The sequence below is a fragment of the Poecilia reticulata genome, linkage group LG7 (assembly GCF_000633615.1).
Source record: "Poecilia reticulata strain Guanapo linkage group LG7, Guppy_female_1.0+MT, whole genome shotgun sequence".
In the NCBI taxonomy this organism is placed as follows: Eukaryota; Metazoa; Chordata; class Actinopteri; order Cyprinodontiformes; family Poeciliidae; genus Poecilia; species Poecilia reticulata.
This window is the reverse complement of record NC_024337.1, coordinates 265,596-285,678: the sequence shown is the minus strand read 5'-3', so window position 1 is coordinate 285,678 and position 20,083 is coordinate 265,596. Positions and strand designations below refer to the sequence as shown.

At 38.2% G+C, this 20,083-nt stretch overlaps 1 protein-coding gene across 1 annotated transcript in view; it reads right to left on the bottom strand.

The window, feature by feature from the left end:
* Positions 1-19,181, bottom strand: part of LOC103466861 (vitamin D3 receptor A) — a 115,134-nt gene extending 95,953 nt beyond the window's left edge. The window contains exons 1-2 of the mRNA XM_008412742.2: positions 19,087-19,181; positions 17,917-18,080 (exon numbers count right to left, since the gene is read on the bottom strand). The gene's annotated coding sequence lies outside the window, so the exon portion shown is untranslated. The remainder of the gene's footprint in view (positions 1-17,916; positions 18,081-19,086) is intronic.
* Positions 19,182-20,083: the final 902 nt, after the last annotated feature.

The window sequence follows — 20,083 nt, the reverse complement described above, 5'->3', positions numbered from 1 at the left end:
TTTCAGCAGCAAGGCATTTCAAAGTGCTTTACATAATTAAAATAAAAACAGAAATAATCAGTGAGAAAGAGAGAGATTTAAAAATAAAATAAAATAAAAAAACAAAAAACATTACATCATTAAAACGTCGAAAAGAAAGAAGAAAAAATTAAAAACATTAAAGACATAAAAACATGGAAGACATCAAAACCCGCACCCTATCCCTAATTTAGCCATAAGCAACTCTAAACAGGTGGGTTTTAAGTTGAGATTTAGGGGGCGTTTACACGACAACGATCCAACAAAAACGGCACTTTTGTTCCGTTTTTGTTGGATCGTTTACACGATAACGTTCTGATTACGATCTGTGTTTACACAATAACGGTGCACATCAAAAACGTGTAATGCTCTCGCTGCGCCTAGTTGGTGCTAGGTTCTTTGAAACTTTGAAAGTGGGCATGTGTTTAAAAAAAAGTTGTACTTGAAGGCATGTGGATTTCCGTGAGAGAACACGCATTGTGTGATTAGGGCGCATGCAGTTGGAAAAAGTGGGATAACTTTGCCGAAAAACCTTGTTTGAGCTTTCACGTGTCTGTAGCGAGCCCCGGACTGGAAGCTGTTTATTGTTTTTACCTTGGAATGGCCAACAGTCTGTTATTCCTATATCAATTTGATAAAATAGGAGTTCCCGCACGTCCCATATCCGTGTCCTCTGTTACCTTTTTCACCAGTTAAAACAGTTTAATCCGTCGCCAACAAGTCGTAACCTGTTTTTCCGAGCCGCCTTCAAACGCAACATGAACGCTGAGACGCTCGCACTGGGTTTACACCTGTGAGGCAGCGAAGGAGACCTGCTGCTGCTGCTGCACATCTGTGTTAGAATCATGGCAGCAACCCAGCAAAACGTAAATAACTGCACAGTTTTTTCCCCGAACTAACCGACTGAGTTGAGTAAAGCTGTTGGATGCAGGTGATGATAGCTAAAAGATGACTGGCTAATAGCAACACAGCACGTTAAGCTTGTTAACAAGTAGCCTGTAGGCTGCTGGTGTTGTTGTCTATGTTCAGCTACGTAGACTCATTTTGCCCCCCAAAATAAGTCGATGCCCCCCTGTTAAACTCGTCTGGAGCCGGGCTGGTCCTGGTCCGTAGTTCTCTACATAAGAGCGCTGAACAAGCAGCCGTGTATTTTGCCATCTGGGCGGTGCGGAGCGGTGAAGAGACGCTGAGGGAACCGTATCTGATGGGAAACAGTAACACCAGCATTGTGAGTAGTTTCTTCTTCATCTGTGGATTGTATGAAGCAGATATGTTTTGCGTCATACTATGCATGAGCTGGGGATTCTTTGGAAGAAAAGATCCGTTTTCTAGGTTTACACGACAACGGAAAACGTTACGTTTCAGAAATATCGCACTCTGGAACCCGTTTTCAATCTGTGCCGTTGTTAGAGAAAACATTCGGTGGTTTCGTGTAAATGCGCACTACAAACGCAACAAAACTCTTCTGTTTTCCCCCGAAATCGTTGTCGTGTAAACGGGGCCTAAAAGGCACCCAGTGTTTCAGCTGTTTTACAGTTTTCTGGAAGTTTGTTCCAAATCTGTGGTGCATAGAAACTGGTGCTGTAATACACCACATTGCCGATAGGTGGCAGTAAATGGTTTCAAAGTAGTCTGAAACTACGGTGATATGCCGCAGAATATGGGCTAGAATAACCAGAAGAAGAAACAGGGGAAAAAAACGTTGTGGTCATTTTATTGACAAAACTCAGTTTTATTTTCAATATTTTTTCAAGAATTTTTTATCGATGGTTGATTTTTGGTTCCTGTGTACCCGGACCCGGAAGAACTTTGTTTTTGATATTAAATTTCTTTGTTTTCTTGCTGCAAATCTCCGGTGAGTTCTGTGCTATAATTAGCTTCGTTAGCTATCGATTAGCCACAAGCTAATACTTTACTGTTATGTATTAAATGTTATATTGTAATTTCATTTTATAGTTTCAATGTTGAAAGAAAAAAAAACAATCGGAGATATTTGTTTATGAGTAAGAATGTATGTTCTCTACATGTTTTGTATGTGAATTAGCAATGCTTACGGCTAACTCACAAAGGCTATTCTGCTAAAATTGCGCTTTTTTTCTTTGAAATACTGATACTGATGAATACTGACTGAGTTATTTATTCCACTGTACGGAATTTAAGAAAAGATATGTCAATTCAGTGAATATTATGTTGTGATGTTTTGTTTAGCTAAAAGACAAAATTGGTTATCACAGGTGGAAATTATTGTATCTACATGGAGTGAAAAGATAAACGTTCACTGAAGTGACCTAGAATGGTATATCACACCATAGTAAAATACATTTCTGCTATATGCAGGTTGTTGTTTTTTTTTTGTTGAGAGACGTCGCGTGAAGAACAGCGAGCCAGGATCCAAAAGAGCAGATGTCAAAGAAGAACCTTCTTCTGTTCCACTTGATCGGTGGGATTGCACATATTAACTACCCGGGTAGTTACCATATAACATTCAGATCTGAAAACTGAAACAAATCAAAGGAAAATAAACTTTTGAACTTGACTGACTTGACTTAGGACTACTAAAAGAAACAGACTATTTCGTTCCGTTTTATTATTGTCAAAATGTGTAATAAATATGTGTTTTGTTCAACACATTGTTTCCCTTGCTCCTCCTGAGTTGAACCTAGTTCTGATGCGCATTTTAATTGTAAAGATTCATAGTCACCGATTCCTTTGTCACAGGTGACTTGACCCTAACCCCTACACATGGTTTTGTGAGTATGTTTTTTTTCCCTCCAAAATGGGGTTTTTGTCTTTCATGCCAGTTCAACCCACTGACCTGCGTTTTACTGAGGACTGCTTCCAATTACAGCTAGCTAAAAAAAAGACCTTGGAAATGTGTGAAATCATTTGTTGCAACATTGTGTTTAATACCTCAAGACTTCCTGGCTTTGGAGGGAGATTTTACGTAAATAAATAAATAAAATTGTTCCTCAGGATTGTAGCTTATCAGACATGAAGAAAGAAATGTATTACTTTTTTTCATTTTTGTAAATATTGAAAATATTTTTAGATCCAAAATTGTTTATATACTCAGTAGATTAAGCTATTGAAATATTTTCCATTCATCCAAGAGGTTTGTGATAGAAAAATATTCAGGCAACTCCTCCAAAGGAAAAGACGATGTACATTTGCCAACATTTGTCGAAAAGAAAAGAAAACAAAACAATATGATTATTATGTGTACTTTAACAAAATTGCTATGTTGAAGGTCAGTTATACCCTTTTTACGAATTCACTGCATGTCTCTACTGATATGGTGATGAGTTTCAAGTCTTTGAGGTTGGAAGGGCTCATTGCCATCACCCTAATGTTAGGTAGACAATATGGATGTCAAGTTTTATCTCAATATTTTGTTGTACTATAATGATAGTACAACTATTTATTGCTTCTTTTTGAAGTAATTGTATGGATGTAGCTGTGTGCCACAGACATCAAAGCCCCACTAACACAAAAACTGCTCCTGAATAAAAATGTGCCCCAGTCTTTTCACATTTCTGTCTGAAAGTTCCTTCACAATTGTGCACTACTTTGTGTTTGCCTATCACATATAATCACAATAAAACACATTGAGATTTGTGATTTTAATATGGAAAAAATGACCAAATTCAAGGGACATGAAAACTTTATTAAAGCAGTGTAAATGTCCAAGCTTTTAATACGTGTCCAAGTAGAAAAACTTAGTTTGACCATTTCTCCCAGACAGTTTTACTCAATGATGCTTTGAATTGGGTTTTTTCATCTTAAATAAAGCAATACAACTATGAAAGTAAGTGTTGAGTCACTCATAAAACATCTTTAAGAACCAGAAGTTTAAAGCACAATTTCTAAAAAGATATTCCGGTTCAAAACTGGCTGCAAAAACACAGCAAACATAATGTTCTTCATGCTGCTGTAGCTTACATGCTTGTTCCTAGATGTAATTTTATGCGAGTATGTTGTGACCTTCAAAACACAGCTCTGTTCAATGACAAAGCAGAGGGGAGATAAATCAAGTTAATATAAAAGGACTGAAAGTCAAATACCTAACAAGGAGAGGTGCCTAATAAAATATCTTAAGCTAAAAAAAAACAGAAAAGTGAGAGAAGAGTCATTGTTTTCCCATCTTCGTATATCAGGGAAAGAAAAGAAAAAAAAATCAGTGCAGATGACAACGCCCCACAGCAGCTCTAGGCGGTAAGCAATTATGAACGATGACAGCTTGTTTCCTTTCTATGCAACTTCAGCCACATGACCACTAACAACACACAAAACATGTTGGCAAATACTGCATTTCACCAAGTCTTACAATTCAGGGCAGCTTCAAATTAAACCTTAACTAAACTATATTTGCTGCCTGGTAACCCCATGTTTGCTTACGTGTTCTCCGTCCGACCTCACATAAACATGCAATTCAGCTGTTAGTACCAATTCACAGGCAGTAGCTAAGCACATATTACAGTAAAAACATGTTGACTGACATACAGACACATGAAGGCATTAATAACCCGAGTGAACACACAAAATGTCAAACGAAATGTAAAGAGACCACCCAAGCATCCGGCATACAATCACTTTAATAAGCTTTTAGTATTTTGTGAAAGGCAGTGATTACTATCAATTTTTGTTTGTTGCCATCTTTTGTGTCATTGGTAACTATGGGGAATAATAAATGTCTGTAAAGAGGAAACACTACTGTTAAATTTCATTACATCAAAACAAAGCAACACATTTATATAGCAGAAGAATAATTTCTTTACTGAATGGAATTAAATAATCTGATTAATTGTGATGAATCGATTATTTAAATAACAAATTTAGTAATCAAACCAGGAAATTAGCACCCGCCACTGGCCAAATGCAGGTAAAAATATTAAGTGGCGTGTAAATTGGAGCAACACACCCCATTGAACAGAAAAAAGAAAAGGCTGCTTTCAGTTTAAACTTCTGTCCAGGGGAGGACTGACCGTCTGGAGTTCAGACTGATGCACATACTGTCCATATGTGCACCAGTCTGCACATTGGACTGTCATAATTCAACAAAAAATAGTAAATGATATATAATTTTTATGATTTCATTGACGGACATTGGGCTTATCCAATGAAATCCCTCCGTCCTCCTTGGCCCGTCCCTCCCCTCCAAGGTTATAAAAAGCGTCATTTCAGCTAACCAGAGTCCGAGAAAAGTGAGCGGACACAAGATGGGGCGGGTCAGAAAAACTACAACAACAAAAGCTAAAAAGTACATAAGCCCATTCAGAAAAATGTGTCAAACTAACCAATATGTTAATTACCACGCAAACTTTGGCCGCTGGAGCAGATTCAGTAAGAGGAGGAGGGAGAATTAGCGATTCAGGAGATTTATTATCGTCGGAAGAGGATGATGAGAGAGACGTGACCAGGAAAACATTGATGAATAGTTCAGATTAGCTGCTGCTGCCCGGTAAGGAGTGGAAATGTTCATGAAGAGGCAGAGTTTCATGCAGAGAGGAGGGCAGGTGTGTGTGTGTGTGTGTGTGAGTCCGGGTAGGGGAAGCCAACACTAAGCAGGCAGCCAGAAAAACACTGGGATAACATAGGAATGATGACGGCCCGTGGAATCAATAATGAACACGTTTTGAGATGTTTTTAGTAATAGAATAATTGTGAATTTCAAAAGAAAACGTAATAAGTAACAGGAAAAAATAGAACAGTTAGATTATTAATAATAGCCGTTTTTAAATGGCTATTGATGCCATTTAAAAATGTTTAAAAAATGACTAGACACATCTTGAATAAATACCATCTGGGGGAGTTGTAGCCAAAAGGAACGGGGAACGGTAAGCAGTTCACACACAGCCCCTTATACTGGGCCTCCACAGACAGACACAGAAAAAGAAGCTAGATGGCGGACAGAAGCTGAGTCTTTAAGAACGTTTTAAATAGCTCTCTCAAAGTAGGGCAAGTCTGTACAATGGCCAAAAGATGGGAACATGGCTCTTTGAAGAACGCAGGAAAAACTGAAAATCAAACGACTTTATTGATCTCCCTCTTTTTAGGGTCCATGTTTTTGAAGCATTAAACTTAATCTATTCCCAAATAAAAACCCTGCTGCACTGGCAAGAAACTAATCTGTACATCTCACATGGTAACATACATTAAAGTATTAGAAATGCATAAACATTAGGGATGCTCCGATCAGGTTTTCTGCTGCCGATTTCGATACCAATCACCAATAAGGCCAATCTCTGCCGATCACCGATTTTTGCCGATCACCTGGATTGACTGTTAATTTTTTGCTTTAGGTATAAATGCTACTATGTGATCTGACAAAATTTAAAAAATGATCTGGCAATAAATTCACCTGATTTAGAAAAAATGCAAAATACTTACAGGCACAATACAGCAGCTACTCAGTCAAAATGACAACTAAAAACCTGCAATCAGTAAAATAATATTTAATAGTAAGGCTCTCAGTACCATAAATTATGCATGAGTCAAAAAATCTGCCTATTTCAAATAATGTCAACTAAAAAAGTAAAACATTCATTCAAAATGAACTGCAGGCTGCATCAAAATAAGCAATCCTTCCTGATAGCATGGCTAGCTGATTATTGCTGGTTCTGATTTGTTGTTTCTGACCGAGCAGAGTAATTCAGCAGAACACAGGAGGAGGCAGAGAAGTTCGATTATTTTTTTCACTCCACCTCTGTTTTCGTAGGACAACAAAAATTGTAATACATATCTAAAATCTTTTTTTAAGTTGCGTGCTGCTTTAAACAGAGGTTTGGTGTGAGAGTTTACTGCAGGTGGAGCAGAAGCGGCGTTCCATCTGTGAAATAAATACTACCAGCAGTGCGTAACGGCGGTTCAACGAGAACAGAACCAGCATCTTACACCCCTAGCTCGAAGACTTCAATTATCTTTCAGGTTATTTGTTTAGCTTTCCGAGTGTGATGCTAATCTGGGTGAGTGTTGGTAACTGTGTGCTGCTTCACTGGCCGCTCCGGATGTCAATTTTCCTGCATTGAGCCTTGATGTAGCCAAACTCTCTCAAATGCTTGTTTTTTTAAATGTCACATTAGATTCGTTGTTTTAATGCATTTTGACGTGCTTCACCAATGAGGTAATTTTCTACCGTAACACACAAACTACCCCGTTCACTCTCGGAGCGTTCAAGTTCCACACCACATGCTTATGATTTGTTGCCGTGCGCCTTGCGCAGTGTGAAGGAAAGAGGAGATAAGCTGCACACGCAGACTGCAAAGTGAGATACAGGTGATCGGCAACAAGAGACCGTTATCTGCGATCATCAATCATACACTTTTTCACAGAAATCGGCCGATTATGATCGGTGGCCGATCGATCGGCACATCTCTAATAAACAATCATTATGGGCAATATAAAACAATTTTAAAATAAGCATATCTTCTAAGTTTCCTCCTTCCTCCTTTCTTAAGAAAAAGATTATTATACTGCACATATGTCTACATAGAGGTTTATATATTTTTGCTTGTGCACACAATCTTGGCCAGCAAAACTGATTCTGATTTTATTCTATTTTTAAGGAAGTTTTACTGTTTGATGTAAATTTATTGCCAGCAAATCTTTGCAGATATTTTTGAAAACCATAATGCATGAATATTGTTTACCCCAAACCCTTTCCTTTTTCTAAAAAAAAACAACAAAAAAAACCTGAAATCAAACTCATACTTTTCCAGATATTGACTTCAATCTGCATCAAAAGACTTTGGTCAAAGTTTAAAAAAACAGCAAACTAAATAGTTTTACCAAATACCAAAGTTCAATGTTTTGGAGAGGCTTTCTATATTAAGACAACATAAACAGCAGTTTCAGTCGTCTCAGTTTTTCATCTTTAAAACAAATAAAGCCATTGTTTATCTAAAGGTAATAACAGCAGTGAGTAAAGCTTTCAGTTTGATTTTTCAATTAGTAAGAAAAAAATAAGAAGAAACATTAATCTCCATTTGTTACCAATTTTAAATCTAGCTTGAGTCATATCATGAATTCTGCTTTTGCCACTTGAGGGAATAACTTTTTGGTGGAGCTTGGTGCTTTCCATGTTTTTAAGATTCTCCTTGTGGTGGTGCTAAAATAGCAGTGGTTGTTAAGCACATTGTAAACACAAGATGAGGACAAAAGCTTATAGGGAACTACAGGAGCTGAAGGGCGTATAAATGTCACAAGATGTGGTACTGAGCCCTTTACTGAGAAAAAAAAAAGGCAAATAGATCAGCTCAAATTTTTTAATTCCTCTAACAATAACGACGAGGCAAAGGGAATGGCTGGGAATCATGTTCAGCCTGCATTCGTTACAGGCACAATCCAGCTGGTCATTTGCCAATGTCTTTTGTGGGAAGAGGAAATAACTTTCTCAAACAAGTAGCACCAAATTTGTAAAAACACAAAAATGAATTTATAAACCTGCTGCCTTCRGTGTTTGTTTGGTAATTCCCATGTTGCTAAAACAGTGGTGGATCAATGCCATGCTAGTTTGTGCTCACACACACACAAAAATGCGATTGTGGAATAGCAGGGGTGTGACTGGTTAGAGTGTTATGTTTTATGTGTGACCCGACAAGCCAACGGGGCTTACTGAAATTAAACCAAATATTATGAATTTTAGCAACTGACTTGAAGCTGTACCTGTGACTCATATAACGGTCGGTGCGCTATTGGCTCTGTTCATCTCCATTACAAAATCAGAGGTGCATCGGCTTCCCCTGGTTATAATCTGGTAGCTTACACTGATATAAAGAAAAAGAGACTATAACTTGAACAAAGCTCTGAGTTTTAGTCAATCCAGTTTCTTGTTAAGAGCTAAAATGAACAGGAAAGAAGATTTTCACATTTTACTCACAGTATGCTAAAAAACARTTTGCATTATCAGCATAGCTAGCATAACTAACTAAACAGAACTCTGTGTAAAGAAAATAAATKACCTTATATGTGAAATTGTCCACATAGTCTCAACATTTCCAAATCATGCATTTTCCTTARCAAACACAGGTTGATAGCTTGAAAGGACAAACAGTGCAGCATTGCTGGAACACCTTCTACCTTTCTGTTATCTGCTGAAGTTTTGCTCCATGTCACAGCCTAAATATAAAATCTGTTCCTTTTTAACAGCTAACTACATTTCTGCGTGTTCTCTGAAACTGAAAACCGTGACAATTTCTACACCACAGAGCGTTGTTGATTGTAAAACAATTTCATTATTCAGCATCCATATCAATCACTAATGATAACCAATAAGGCTGATAGTCATTAAAGGTAATTTTATTTATATAGCACATTTTCAGCAACAAGGCAATATAAAGTGCTTAGCCTCTGTGTGTTATATAGCACCTCATACAGAGCACATTTCCTCAGGATCCGTCTAGTCCAGGGGTGGGCAATCCTGGTCCTCGAGGGCCGGTGTCCTGCAACTCTTAAGACGTCTCCCTGGTCCAACACACTTGAACCCAATAGCTGAATCACCTCCTAAATGAAGTCAGGTTCTCCAGAGTCCTGCTAATGACCTCATTATTTGACTCAGGTGTGTTGAAGTTGAGACACATCTAAAAGTTGCAGGAGACCGGCCCTCAAGGCCTGGAGTTGCCCACCCCTGGTCTAGTCATTTGTACACAAACTTCTACAAAGGAAAAAATTACTGTACACTAAGAATTTAAGCCCTGATTTATCCTGTTTAATTTTAAATCACTCTGGTAAATAAGTAATGAAGAAATGAATCAGGCTGTGACCCACAGGCACAGCTTTTTCCCGGCTTCGCACTCCCACCCACTTTTTTGAGAATGACATAACTTCAGACCTCTGCTCTTGTGCTTAGGGATGGATAAGAGCTTCTGTAAGCTGATGAAAGTATGTACACTGAAAAGTACAGTCCAATATTAAACGCATACCGTCTAGAAGATGTCTGGCTCACAAGGAACCTAATTTTTCTGCATGTTGTTATTCCCCAACACTGCTGTATTAGCCTTCCAGGGCAGAAAAAAAAGCACACAGTCTGTCATCAATTGGCCTTCACAAGYGGACGGAGCATCCGCAAAGAAAAACTCTGTAATGTTTTTCAAGAAGAAACAATGGTGAAGAAATTCTTACATGTTCTAAAGATGTTTGATCACTATTGACTAAAACGTCTTTGATAAATTATTGCACGTGGTATCAAAAAAAGGACAGCACAAGACTTTTAAACATTAACTATGTTTCCCATCAGGCTACCGTCAGTAATGGTTGTTTTGTCACAAAATATGCAATTAAATTAAAATTTGCAAGTAAGGGTGAAAAAATAACCTTCACAATTAACATACTTTCTTCAAACACTGGAATAAATAGGAACAATTTGTCAAACAATATATATGGAAATAATTTAAAATTTTTGTGCAAAATTAATCCTACTTTGACCTTTAATACCAAGATTCACTGACTCAATCTACCACAATGTTGATCCACTTAGTGTTACACTTTTAATAGTTCATCTCTCTGGCTTTTATTTGATTTGTGTCACTAACGGAAAATAAAAAAAGAAAATTAACAAAAATGTAAGGCCTTATTCTGTCTTGTTCTTGCAAAACTATCAGAAACAGAATTATATAAACACATTCATTGTGAATTTAAACAAGTACAATAAAAACTCTGAATTTCTGAGCAGTGTCTCAGCGAGTTCTCTTTTATCCAAGCAGCAGATGCAGCTTTAACTGCCGAGAACTGAGTGCCTACCCATGGCACGGTACCGCTAGGCTTTGCCAAACCACAACGTTTTGCACAAACCTTGTGATCTATGCCAGTGTTTACCACCACAATTCATTCAGATGTGGAGCTCGGAGAGTTTGTAACTCCATGGGAAGTACACGTTTCAATCAGTGACCTTAAACGGTGAGGTGAGCCTTTACTGACATTCATCTCATCAAGCACCTTAGGGGATTCGAGCAGATCTAATCACATCAGCCACAAGACCAAAGCTCCTACTACAATTCTGCTGGAGTTACACAATTACTTCTCATAAGGAACCCATTAGCTCCTGTTTAGCACATTCACATGAAGGAGGGAGAAGAAGATTGGGATTTATGGGAAGAAAGGAAAGGCAAAAAAAATAAAGTAATTAGACATGCAAGTACCACAGCAGAGTCTTTCCTGAGTGTTGTTCCAGAGTTATTCTTCCCATTTTGGACAGCTTTTGAAACCGGCCACGTTTTACTACTTCGAACACCTGATGTCTGTTTCATCAAAAAAATAAAATACCACACAGGGAGTGATGTGTTATGTTTGAAACATTCAGGGAAACTGGCTGGTATCACCATTACACTGAGGAAAATTCAGGAGGAAAGAAGAGCATTTGAGTTGTTTTTGTAACAAAGGGACAAATGAGGAGATTTCTAAACTGYCGATGTTCCTAACATGGCAGCACAGATTATGTTGTGGATTTTAAAAAATGTTCCTGGTGCTGTGTAAACTGATAATTAGATCCATTATTATACCTACAACCGGGTTTAACCCGGTCTAACTCAAATGTAAGACATTTTAAGACCTTTTTTAAGACCATTATGGATACAATTTAACTTGGATCACCAAAAAAATACAAAAGAAATGCAGGAGACCAAAACTGTGGACTTTCTGGGGCTCCTAGCAGCAGCTTTGTCCTTTTCAAAAAGCACACAGATCTCTAGCTACCTTATTAGCTAACTAACATTAGCAGCTTGTTGCCGTTAGTCTTAACTACCTTGAGTGACAGTGAGTGAACATTTCTGCACATAGCTCAAACATGCCTRACAGACATGTCYCACGAGAAACTATGTAGAATGAGATTAAATAAACCTGCAAAGACAAAATTTACTTGGTCAAATAGAAGTTTTTCTTCAAACTGCTGAAAGCCACTGGAAAACTAACGCACAACAAAAAAAGTGTGTATAGCCCTTAAGGAATTCACACAAGTGTGTGTACATTTATTTAAAAAGCAAGCCTGCTTCATCTTGACGACTCTTGTTCTCATTTTATAACGTACCTACAGCGCGAAACGGCTCACTGCCTCTGTAGCTTAAAGGAGGGTAGAATCTATAAATGATAAGAGTCAATTAAGCCTGTCACAACAAGCAATGAATCAATTAATTGCATAATTTAAAAAATTTGCCTGACCATTTGGCCAACAGTTGTTAAAGATTTTAATGTCACTGTAATGCCGCCATTTTGAAAGATTTGACACCCAGTACAAAGTACGGTAGTTAGTTTTTGCCCTACCTGCCGCTTTTGCCTTTTTTCCTTGTCTAAGCTGAATGATTATTAGGTAACACTTTATTTGACGGGGTGTGAATAAGACTGACACGACACTATCATAAACATGACATAACACCTGTCATGAACATAAGTAAGTCTTCATGAATATTTATGACTGTTGTCATAAAGTGTCATTCGGTAAATCATGACACTTTTAATACAAAGTTGACAATATTCAAAATGTCTTTGTTATGACAACTTGATATTAACCAAGAAATCATGATCTGACATAAATTTGTCATAATAGTAGTCATAATGATTTAATTATTACACTATCAAAAGCTTTAACAAAACAGCAATTAATATTTCCACTACATTTTGAATAATGTGAACTTTGTATTAAAAGTGAGACTTTATAACAACAGTCATAAATATTCATGAAGACTTACTCATGTTCGTGACAGGTGTTATGTCATGTTTATGACAGTGTCGTGTCAGTCTTATTCACACCCCGTCAAATAAAGTGTTACAGATTATTATTTTTTTAAATGCAATTTTGGTTATAGTGACATCATAATCCATTTTAATTATAGTTATTTTGGTTGTTTATTTTGAATATTTAAAATGTCTTGCAGTCAATTCCAATGAAAAGTGACAAAATGGTATCTAATGGTCAATACTTTCCAACTGCCTGAATTCCCATAAATGTATCATTTACTTGGTCCAATACACAGATTTATACAGCTGGAAATATGACAAAGTGCACCAATAAAGTTCAAACATGTAAAACAGGGAGAGATAAATGGTGAGTGAGCTAAACTGCTGGTTGTGTGTTTACTCACAACAGAGGTAATAAATATGATCACAATGTCCAAGAACATAATGAAATTAAGCAAACATACCAACTGTGCCATAAAGCCATAATTTATATCACTGCATTATCTTAAAATTAAAACACATTATCTTTGTTAAGCAATGGTTACACTGGCAAGGTTGGAAGACTATAAAAGTATAAATCCAGCTAAGCAAAAAAAAACAAAAAAAAAAACTGTTAACCGAATATTTTTTTTTAAACGACCGGAAACTTTAAAGCCCATCCGTCATTTGACGGGTGTAATCAACACCCTTGACTGGTGCACATGGGCCGACATTATAGACTTTAGGCAAAGATTTCATCGCAGAGGCAACTGAAATCAATTAATAAAAAATCCTTTGTGAATAATCATCTCATGGACTCTGAACTAAATGGGTCTTTCTGACCGGGAGCTGACAGCGTGTTGAAGAGTTATGGACAGGACGATTTGGAGCGTCTGGTTAGGAAGCGTATTCCAAACCTTTGGTTGAACTGGCGCATTAAATTCAAGTCTCAATTACAGATCAGACAAAACTAAGGAGAATGTAACGTTGTGTTAATCTATTTGAGGAGCCGGCAGTTTATCTTGAGGAAATAAATGACGATGTAAAAGTTAATTAGACTGTAGCATGCGCAGTCCGCTGCTCAACCACTGCAGACGCGGCTATGCCTCTGCGAAGAATTAAAAACTGCTGGAAGTAACTCATCCAGCGGTTTTAAGAAATGGAGCCTACTGGGTGCACGTTACCCAGGAGAGCGGCGTTCTGGAGGAGCGCTGCAGACGTAACATCTGTTCGTTTGCAAAACCACGCAAAAAAAATAAATAAAAAAAAATCCTGGTAAAAGCGCGCGCCCGGACCGCGCAGGGTAAAACACTCAGAGTTCAATTGATCCGTTTGGATCAGGCAGATCCAACTGACTGATGAATTAATGTAGATTTTTCTGCAGATGGGGACCAGGAGGAAGTGCGTTCAGACCCCAGTGGGTGAAGTGCTGGTAATTTAAATGAAGTCGCTTAATTTAATTTATTATAAGTTATTGGCACCACAGTCAGTGGTTTTTGTCACTACGGAGAAAAATGCAGATGCGTTTATCTGCTTATTTTGAGATGGGATCTGGATTAACAAAGCCGATGTTCATATGATTATAATTTGACGGATAAAAATAGTACAATGACCAATTGTTTTTTATGTTGTCGGTCAAGATGACGGACAACAAAACTGTCTAGCACGACCTCTGGGTAGGTGGTTAACGGCCTCATATAAAGGCTCACAATATGTACATCCAAAACAGACCTACAAGATATTAAGAAAACATTACATTTTTACCATTATTGTTATATATTCTGGTGTTGCTTTTTATTAGGTTTCACCAACTTTTTTCCTTTTTTGCAATATTGCGATTACAATATTACAAACACTAGAGATGTGCCGATCAGGTTTTTTCCTACCGATTCCGATTCCAATCACCCATGAGGGCCGATCACCGATACCGATCACATAATTTAAATTTTTTTAATCATGAACAATACCGGTTACATTATGTGGAAAAAGGAACCATGAATTCACCTTAATTTAGACAAAAACCTACTTTTAAAAACTTTTACCAAGAAAAAAACAAAACAGGCATTCTGCAAATTGTACTTCTATCKGTAATACTATCTTTAACAGACTGAAAACATATGAAGGCTCTGAAGAGGCTAAATAATGCAAAGAGTCAAGATAAAACCTCTCAACATTGCCAAAAAATTCAAGTATAAAACTTAACATTCAAAGGCAAATACAGGWTCCATTACAATAAACAATCCTGAGTTACTGAATGAAAACTTCCTGATAGCATGGCAGGAGAACAACCAAAAATATACAACTAGCAGGGTTTCCCCCAGTGTATTATAGGCCTGGCGGCCCGCCATGCTTTACTAGCGCCACCGCCAGGCTAAGCCTTTGGTTTTTTTTTAAGGAAAAAAAMAATAGCCTTTTTTTAAAGGCTATTTAAAAAAAATGTTTCTGTTGCTCCGAGCCTTTCACTATCAGAGCAGATTTATTCCTAAAAGATATGTTTATAGAAGATATGTTTATAGTTTATGTATTTAAAGCCGGACCAATCACATCGTTGGGCCTCTGCTCGTTGCCTAGCGCTGCGGCAGCTGGATGTCTAAAGTTTACCTCAGCACAGATCCCACGCTCCTCCTTTCACTCAAACTGGACACAGGCTGACCGCTATGGATATTTACATCARCYCCCTSTGAGGAATTATGATTAGTTATGAGGAGTTATTGATTAAGGTAAGAGTTTAAACCCACCGCGTTAGCTCTGGTTGCGCAGCTCTACGTGAACCRCAGGAATAACTTGTAGTCGCGCTTTCAGAGGTGCTTTGAGGAGCGGTGAGAATGATTTATATTTGTGAACAAAACATTATGCTGCGTTTATGTCTCAACATGCTGCCCAGCGTTTGGCCCTGTCTTCCCTGTAAAGTTTATGTATGTTAGCCGGTGCGTTAGTGGTTAACGACCCAGTGCTAATCAGTCGTCGTGCAGGTTTAACCCGGTGAGGAGCTTTCGCGCTCTCCTAGCAGTCACACATCACGGTGATTTTATATTGTTTTATTATTATTACTAGTATTATTTTTCCGGTTACACTAAGCACCAAACTGTATCAAATATTTTGCCCACTTAGTCAGACAGAGTTAATGCGTGAGGCCACCGGACATCTGAAAAACTCGTCCAGAAACTCGACCAACAAAAATRGTTTGTGTCYCCTTGTTAAAAACTCAACAGACACRAAATRRAAGAGCTACTAAAGCCACATTAGCAGCATTGAATTAAATCTCCCATTTGTTGCKCATCTCTGCGCAGTGCAGCAGATAASCTCATCATGCAGGGCCGGTCCAAGGSTGTATGAGGCCTGGAGCAGAATTTGATTTAGGGGCTTCTTTTGTTGCTAAAAACATCGGCACCTCTAACAGCTTCTGTGTTTGATTTTGTGAAATCTAGGACAGGGGAATAGTTTAACTGGCAAACCTAAAAAGCAATAAATTATAACTGCAGATTACTAATTTGTATTTGCTGAAACTCAAAGATTAAACTCACAGCATCAGATTGTTGCTGTGGTAACAAACCAATCTGACTTTGAACATTGTTTATTTTTTAAGATTTTTTTTGACTCTAGTGGCCTTTATTTGACAGGRAGGTGGGTAATGAGAGAAGGGGGAAGACATGCAGCAAAGGTCGCCAWGGCTGGGAATCGAACCTGCGACAGGCCTCCATATGTGGGTTGTGCTTAACCCCTGCGCCACCATAGCACACYGACTATGAATATTGTTCTTTGAACTTCTACAAAGTAAACTTGCCAGCTCCTTAAAATCTTACATTAAATAATTTAAAGTCTTTTAATTTACATATGCTGAAACCATTATGTCAAATTTAGCAGCAATGGTAATCTCAATAAACAAATGTTACATTGATATATCTGTGGTCCATGTTAAAATATTTGCATTTATGGGGCCCCTGAAGCCCTGGGGTGCCTCATGGATGGAGCTGCTGACTTAATTTGGATTTAACAGAATTTAAATCCAAATTTAAATTCTGTTAACAGGATTTAACATAATTGATATTTATTTTAATTGCATTTTTTGATTAGTTGTTTTAAGACTAGTTGTGGGCTTATACAGCAGTTTATTAACGATGTTTCCCCATAACATATAATTACCCTGTGATATTTTTACTTTTATTGTCTACTTAACATTTTTTAATACAAAAAAACAGTGGACCGCCGGTGGACCGCCTCGGCGCCCGACCACCGGGCTTAGCAAGTTTTGTGGGGGAAACCCTCACTAGAGTTATGCATGTTCACTTGTTAAAATCAATCAAAGTCCAAATTTATATCTGTATAATAATCTTTGGCAACACTTCAAAACTACTAAAAGGAGAAGTGCTTTCTATCCAATCTAAATTAGTTTTTTTGCAAATAATAYAGAAAAAACATTGAGCCTTTACACATGCAAATAGATATTCCCCCTGAAAGCACTGAAATTGAAGCACAAGGTGGTTTATGCAAAGTATTGACGTTAGGCAAGAGTAAATATGAGTGTCACATTTTTCAGACTTTTATTTGTAGAATAATTTAACAACAAAGCATAACTGTCCTTTTTGCTCAACAAGTATGTGCTACTATGTGTTGGCCTGTCACATAAAATCCTAATACACACACAAAAATGAGCGGGTGTAGCAGGACAGTGTAAGAAAAAGTTCAAGAAGTATGAATACTTATGCAAGACACATTAACTCTACATCAGCTTCTCTATCTCCATGTCTACTCCAGCCTTTATGAGACTCTGTCTTGTAGTATTTTGCTGCAGTCTCCCACAAGACTGAAAACATCCAGGAATAAGAAAGGTTGAATTTACACACCATCTAAAATTTATAAAACCATATTTCAACCATCTGCAAAAACATGTCGAACTAAAGAAATCTGATAGACTTGATTCCTTTTTTTATTTTATTTTATTTTTTATCCAACTGCGTATTTGGATTTAAGGGGATTTGCACACCAGCCCCTGCTGCGGGCAAGCAGACATACACATGTGGAATGTGGAGGGATGCATCTGTCTATAACAATAACACACACACACACAGGGAGAGAACAACAAGGCGAGGTTTGAGGCCAAAATGCTAGATGGATCTGTAATATAGAATACCATGATGTCTCTGTGTAAACACAAAGCAAAGTGCTGCAAAATACAGCTTGTTCCACACGCAGCATGATGAAAAAAGTCAGTGGTGCGTTTAAGTGTTACTTAGGAGAAAGGGAGTTTGTTCTTACCTGATGTGGCATATCAACCTTCACTTTGTGGAGTTCCAAAGGGGGGGCCCAATTTTTAAAGCCAGGTCGCCGAATTTCCCAAAACAATTAAGCTAAAGGCGAGGTTTTTCAGCAACTTCCTCGCGCTTAGCCGGAAAAACGTTTCCCTCCGCTTCAAAGCAAGTCTGTCAAAAGAAAGGAAAGAAGAGATGAATTAGGAAGGGCTACCTTGTGGTCACAGATGGTGGGGGATGGGGATGCTGACGTCCCGTTATTTCGTGCACGGGCACAGCGTACCTTTAACGTGACTGTGTAAATCTGACCACCCACTGGTTGCTTTGTTGGATAATTAGCCGCAAAACACAACAACTGAAACCCACTCCTAGAATGAGGTTTTTGGAGCTTTCGCGAATTTGTAAGGGTCATGTGGGACACACGCTCACCCACACAACACTTTCATTCAATCAAAACTTCCAAGTTGTGACTATAATTGCCCGCTGCTGGCTACCCTCCCTCACTGCGCAATTTTGAGTAAAAAACAAAAAATGAAGAGAGTGAAACCATAACAGCGGTGTGACACAAACACACGAGTGGGAGAAAAGCTTGTTTAGCAGCAGGCTACACAGACGTATCCATTTGCGACACGAATTAAGTCCGGTTGCGAGAAGAATTGTCCATGTGTCAGGACGCACGGCCATATTTATTTGCTACATTTTAAAAGGATTTTTTTTTTTCCCCCCCATCTTTCCCCTCTCTACGCGCACATAAAGACAGAGCAACAACGCAGTCTSGGAGATAAACAAGCAGCCAAAAAGAAAGAGAAAAGCTGAGTTCGGCTACCAGCAGCGGTATGCTGAAAATGTCCCCCGAAATTATCATAAGCTGTGTGTAAACGTTACAGATGCGCAACGACTGCGGGGYGCTTTTCCCCGCCGTGACAAAACGGAACGGGGAGAAACGCTCGTGACATCKTTATATCACAGATATTGCAAGCGGCCGGATACCAATAACAGCTAACGTTAACAGCGGCTGCACACTTTGCTGCCCTCGCCAGCAGCAGCCCCTGTGCTTCTTGGCACTTCTCTGCAACACGAAACGACAGTGTGCGTTAACTACAGTGCCACGACAGCGAGAAGACGCCTTCCTCTGCAGTCAACAGACCCAGCTTTAAGAAAGTGCAAAACAACTTACATTAGTTCACGCGAAGAACAACGTTAGCTTACACTCCGTCAGTCCAATTTTTTTWAATCTGTATCGCCACAGATGGACAGCACTTCTACATAGTCCCGCCCCTACCATTTCTCCGTCAGGCATATATATATACATATATATTATTCTCCCCTGTATCCAATCACAGCACACCACTCTGGAATGGCGTGCAGTCCCATTGGCGGATACGCCTGCCAATCAAGTTCTGAGATTTTTGGTCGTACCCACTATACAGGGGTGTGTCGTGACGTACCGGATAGCCTGATAGAGGACATACGTTCAAAATGTATTTAACCTACATTCTTATTTCTTCGTGAGGAAGTGATTGCCTAACTGYCTCTGTACTTTAAAGACTTTACCAATTTGCTTAAACATCCTACATGTTAAAAATTGGGAGACGTTTTCAAATCATTTTATGCTTTTAACCATTTTTTTAAAGACATACATTGCATTACTCTGTTCCTTAACTTTTCTACTCACCTTAAGTCTTTATCAGATTTGACCTAACAGACAAAAAAAACATCTCAAAGTAACTCAAGCTCAGTCAGATTGGATGGAAAACATCTGGGAATGATCATTTTAAAGTCTTTTCTTATGAGTTTATATTTTATACCTTCTCTAAACCGCTCCATTGTAGATCAGGAGGTTTATCAGGGGATGTTCTTTGCATTCCCATAACATGATGCTGCCACCACCATGTTTCACATGGTGGGGATTGTATGTTTTTAAGAGAATGTGCAGTGTTGGCTTTCACATCTAAGAATATGTTTCCATATGTTGTCAGTGTCATGTTTTATTTTAATTTTTTTCTATTTTACTTCCCAGTAGTTTTTAGACATATTGTCTTGAAATACCTTCTGGGCCCAAGTGCTGTAAATTAGCTTACGCTAAAAGCACCATAGCACAAGGATGGGACTGTTGTTTTATTCAGCTTGTCTATATTTTTATGTGTCTGTCCCTATCAAATAAACCTAATAAA